This window comes from Otolemur garnettii, unplaced genomic scaffold (genome assembly GCF_000181295.1).
Source record: "Otolemur garnettii isolate 467f Iridium unplaced genomic scaffold, OtoGar3 scaffold00300, whole genome shotgun sequence".
Taxonomy (NCBI): Eukaryota; Metazoa; Chordata; class Mammalia; order Primates; family Galagidae; genus Otolemur; species Otolemur garnettii.
The window spans coordinates 128,858-134,527 of NW_003852695.1; positions in this window are offsets into that span (position 1 = coordinate 128,858).

Consider the following 5,670-nt stretch of genomic DNA (forward strand, 5'->3'; position numbering starts at 1 on the left):
CGTAAGGTGACAGAAAGGGTGAGAGGAGTGGAGCGCAAGGGCTCCTGAGCAGCAGGAAGAGGCTGCAGGCTTGGATCACTTCTGCTCTTCCCGCAATGCACTAAGGAACGATTTGTGTTGCCCAGGAAATAATGGCAAGTTCTAAGAAAGGGCTTTTTACAAAATGCTGAAGGCTTACAATATACAGCTGATGTGTTCACCCATCCAAGCCTCTGCTCTGTGTGGAATCCATTCCTAGACAGAGCAGGGCTATCCAGTCAGCTCTCACATGGCCTGCTCATGGCAATTTAAAGATTTCATGTTTGAGTTCCTCCTGGGGCCTCTGCTCGTGGATAAGTCACAACCAACCAGTTAGGACATTAGGCCCAGAAGAGGGTGGGGAGGCCCTGCATCTGCTCTGGTCTTCCAGGTTAGTCTGGTCAGGGTGGTGTGTGCCACACACAGGTGACCATGACAGTTGATAGGAAACCTGGTCTCCCAAGGGTCACTGCCAAATCACTGATCTGCTGAAAACTAGACTGTGTTTGATGCTCATGGGAATTGGAATCATGTTTCTAAAAGTAGGATGTTTTATTCCTCACTAGAGCCTTCCTCTGCACAAGGAAGCAGTTTATAGCTGTGCTTTGTGGTCCCATGGAGGGGCTCAGTTTACAACTGTGCCTAGTGGTCCTGAGCAGAGTTTCACAGTTTACAAGTGTGCCTCCTGGTCCCAGGCATAGGCTCAGAGTTTACAGCTGTGCCTAGTGGTCCTGAGCAGAGTCTCACAGTTTACAAGTGTGCCTCCTGGTCCCAGGCATAGGCTCAGAGTTCACAGCTGTGCCTAGTGGTCCCGGGCATAGGCTCACAGTGTATAGCTGTGCTTTGTGGTCCTGGGCAGAGGCTCACAGTTTACAACTGTGCCTCATGGTCCCGGCAGAGGCTCCATTCTGCAGGCCTTTGCTGAGTGGAGTGTCAGGTGGGTGTCGATGGCCAGGCATAGGCAGGGAAGTGGCACAGTGAGACCTTCGCCCTTGGCTCCGTGGGGTGCGCACTATCCCTCGCTGCCTCAGCAACCTACAAGGTAGATGTTCTTTGTCCTTAAACTTGTGACTGTGGTATCTTTCAGATTTCAAAAAAAGTAGAGTGTAATAAAATGAACCCCAAGTACCAGTCACCCCACTTTAACAATTAAGATTTCTAATCTTGTTTTGTCTCACATGTATACTGGAGTAACTCTAAGAATCTCTGACATCGTGAGATTTCACCTGGAAATGCCCTAGTTTGTGTCCAAAAGGGATATTATTTTTATATCCACTATGCTATTTGATCTCACTGAAAAAATAATGACAACTTCTTAATATCAAATATTCTTTGATGTCCATATTGCCATTTCCCCAGTTTTCTAACGAAGACTTTCCTGAGATGCTCAGATCACACTGAGAATCATATAGGACTCCCAATCTCCTTTTTGCTCTCAAGCCTTTGATTGGTCAGAGAAACAAGAACATTTCATGAGGGAATGCTTGAACTCTAGATTTAGCTAATATTTTCTTCATGGTTCCTTTGTGGCATGATTTTTGATAATGAATTCAGTTTCTCCCCGTCCCAGCAGAGCTGCCCTGATGTGGCATCCCTTGTGACACATGGCTCACTGTGGGTGCAAATTTTCCTGGGCCTCCATCTCACAATTCTTCAGTTATCCCCAAAGTGACAAACCCAGAATCTGGTCAAAAGTTCAGGCTTTGCATGCTGTGAGCCTCTGGGTCTTTCCAGTCCAATGCGGTTTCCCATACCTTGCCCTACAGCCTGTGATTCTGTCTGTGCCTGGGCAGAGGCTGCAGGAACTCAGCCCAGCCCCTCTTCCCAGTATGTTGGCACGTCTCATTCTGTCAGGAGGCCAGGCTGACAGGGAACATGGTATTCTGGGGGACATGTGCTGCTTAGACTTCGGAACTTTGCGAGAGTGTGCCTCCCGGTGCAGTCCTCATCTGAATCAGTGGCATAGGGCTTGTGCAGTATTGTCGTCTGATTTGGAGGCTGCGCTGGCTGCTTGCACAGCACCACACATGCTGGCTCCCAGTTCTGGGGCCAAAAGTCTGGTGTGGGGGTGCTGTGGGGAGTCTGACTGGCCTCTCTTGTGGCAGTCAGGCCAGGCCTCACCTCCATGTGGGAATTCCCCTTCTTCTAAGGATGTGAGTGGTTGGATCAGGGCCCAACCCAAACACCCTTGCCAAGCCCTGTCCCATGTGAAGCTGCCTTCAGGAGTGGGGGCTGTAACACCAGCACTCGGCTTTTTAGTCCATTGCTCTGTCTTGTTTTCATCCCTGGGGTCTTCTCTATGTGGCCTGGACAGAGGTTTCTCCCGTGCACACTCAGAGCTGCCCCTCCTGCTGAACCAACAGGGGGACCATTGTCATTGGTGCCTGCAGGGACCAGGCAGGGCTGGGAAGTGACTATCAGGCCCAGTGGCTGTGGCTCTGGCCCCTGAGGGAGTTCAGGGTACAGAATCAGTGGCAAGGGCAGGAGAATCCCTGTGAGGCTCGGAAGCTCAAGTGCTGCTTGACCATTGGCACTGGCCTGGTGCTGGCCCTTGTCTCAGCTGACTGGACTCCTAGCAGCTTGCAAAATCTTTTCTTTTGTCTTGACTTTAGGTAGTTTTATCACTATGTGCCTTGGAGAAGCTATATTGGGGTTGGGGTGACCGTACCCCTCTGAAAGGAGTATGCCAAAATCTTCGGTGATATTTGGAAAGTTTTCATTTATAATATTCTTTAGAATAGCTTCCATTCCTCTGGGGCATTCTTCTTCCCCCTCAGGGATACCTATAACTCGTAGGTTTGAATGCTTCATAGAGTCCCATAATTCTGTGAGTGAACATTCTGCTTTCTCTCTCTCCTTTTCTGCACCCTGGGTTTGGGCAGCTCAGGCACTAAATTACTCGGTCAAGGTCTCCTGGCCTATCCCCGTGCTGCAACACGCAGGGGCAGCTCTCCCACAGTAGCTGTGCAGGCAGCTCACAGCTGAATGATATTAGCTACCCTCCGGCTCAGCGACTCAGTCTGGAGCCCAAGACAATGCCCAAAGTCATTTCCTCACCCACCCAAGATCTCCCAAGGCAGTTAAGTCGAGTGCCCAAGTCTAAAACAATCAAAACAGCCCAGAGGTAAAGCTTTTCCTCCTTACAGTCTCTCTGTTGCTATGGTTACAACTGTGGGCAGCCTCCAACTGAACAAACGCACCCACCACTTGCCAGTTTTCCACTGCTTCTGTCCTTCTCATGGGGTCCAGAAGATTCTCACTGACTTCCTGTGTCACCAAAGGGAAGCCTCTGGGAAAAACCCACCAGCCAGAGATGCCTGGAGTCTTCTCTCCCCACTCACTGTGCCCAGCTGCACAGAAGCTGCTACTCGGCTGCCATCTTGAAACGGAATCTCAGCTTGAGGCTCTGTCTCAAAAAAAAAAAAAAAAAAGATAAAATGGAGGTGTCTTCCTGCTACCACCTATACTCCTGGCCCGTTGTTCTCAGAAAGGGTTGCCCAAGTGCATGACAGGTGGAGTGACTGAGTCACCCACATCATTGCTGCAGTGGTTTCTTTGAAGAGTTTGACACAGAAAAGGAGGAGACTCATTCTAATAGAAGTTGAGGATAGGGATGTAAATCAAGCCCTACTTTCTAGAGAAGGAGCTGTTTATATCCAACTCTGGGAACATGTTGGGCTCTACTGGATTTGGAGGGGAGGAAGGACCCTTAAGGGAAAGACCCCAGAATCCAGTCTTTGCTACCTCCCTCTCCCACGGGCCCTTTTCATCATCTCCCATGAAGAACTTGTCAGCATCCTGTGTTTTTTCTTCCACTCCAGAGTGCTGCAGACAATTATCTTCATTCTGAGGAGGAATTTTGGGTCTGCTTCCAGTCCTTGAAGTAGGTCAGTCAGAACGACAGGTGACAGCCTAGTGGATTAGAAGAGAACACAGAAAAGAGAGTCTTGCGCACACATGCAAAGAGCCTGTGGCTATGGGTCCCTGGCCAGCATCAGGCCCTGTTGCATGGTGATTCTTGGGACATTAGGTCTCCAAATGCTGGGCAGGCAATAGGAAGGGGACCTGAAATGTGGCTCCTGGTAGCCTCCCAGCTGCCTCTCTGCCCTGTCACAGAAGCCCCTATTTCAGTAGTCCAGTAACATCTTCAAATCCCAGGAAAACAGGCCATGTGCAATCTCAGGACTGATTCAGTGCCTGGGAGGTAGAGGAAGAGTCAGAGTGTGTCAGGGCTCTCTGAAATTTGCGGTTGGTGTGGGCTCTGGGAGTCAGACAGCCAAGCTGTCTGAGGTGGAGGCCACATCCACCACTCCTCTGACTGCACCCCGGCTGGTTCCCAGGACTTTGGCAACCCACTCTGAGCCTCTTGGCCATAAATAACACAGGCCAACAGGACCCAACGTGCCCACGGTCCTTCTGAAATCATTAGGAAAATGTACTTGGGTAATAATACAATTTCTGCATTTTTGACCTGAATAAGTCTCCCTTGCAAGGGAGAAACTCTTTTGATATTCTTTTCTAACTGTCCCTTTGGAGTCACTTTTAATAACTTGCTGTTGAAAATTTAACAGTGGTACTTTTCTTCATTCATTATTTCCTTTAGCTGCTCAGATTAAGTACCTGCTTCTAAAACTAGTGTATGCGCAGCCTCAGGTCTGTTCTGGGTGGATGAGCAAGACAAGAATATGCACTCCCATTTTTCTAAATGATCAGTTTTACTACAATATTTGGCAGAAAAGAATTTATTTTCAAGGTGTGTAATTACAAAGTAAAAACAAAGCTGAAAAGCCATCTTTCTCAAATGTCAGTTGTCTGTGTCTGATACATCCGATATTCTTCAAGAAAACCTCCTACACATAATGTATTTCCCATTATTACAAATAGTAAAAACTGGAAGCCGTAAGAAGTTGATTGAAAACGCTGTCCTGTAGGGACCTGTCCTCCCAGCGACTTGGAAAGATGAGGCGGGAGAACCACTAGAGCTTAGAAGTTGGAGGTTGGTGACCTGTCATCACACTGCTGCAGTTACGCAATGGTGACATGTGAAGAACAGGAGTTTCACTTTGTCACCATGGTAGAGTGCCATGGTGTCATAGCTCACAGCATCCTTCAACACCTACGCTTAGGTGATTCTCTTGCCTCAGCCTCCTGAGTAGCTGGGACTACAGGTGCCCACCACAATGCCTGGGTATTTTTTGTTGCAGTTTGGCCATGGCCAGGTTTGAACCCACTACCCTTGCTATATGGGGCCGGTGCCCTACCCCCTGAGCCATAGGCCCTGCCCTTGTATAGTGCTTCTTTATTGATAAACATGTCCCATGCCTGGGAGCTTCTGCCCTGTGCTGGACAGCAAAAACCAAGCTGGGTCTTGTCAGTGCTCCATAATCACCTACATACAGGTGACGGGTGACTTCACTGTCTCTGCAGGAGGAATGTCATATCACTCTAATTCTCAAGAGGCCTCAGAGGCCCAGATGGGGTTAGGCCTTGTCTGGTCACCCACCACATAGAAAAGCACTTAACTAAGACAAGGAGCATTGCTCAGGAAGGAAGGAAAGTTTAATATGAGTGATGTAGCTGGGAGAATGGGTGGAGCAGCCTCAGGATGATGACTGAGGGCAAGGGCACATACAGCCAGTAGAGAGCCTGTAG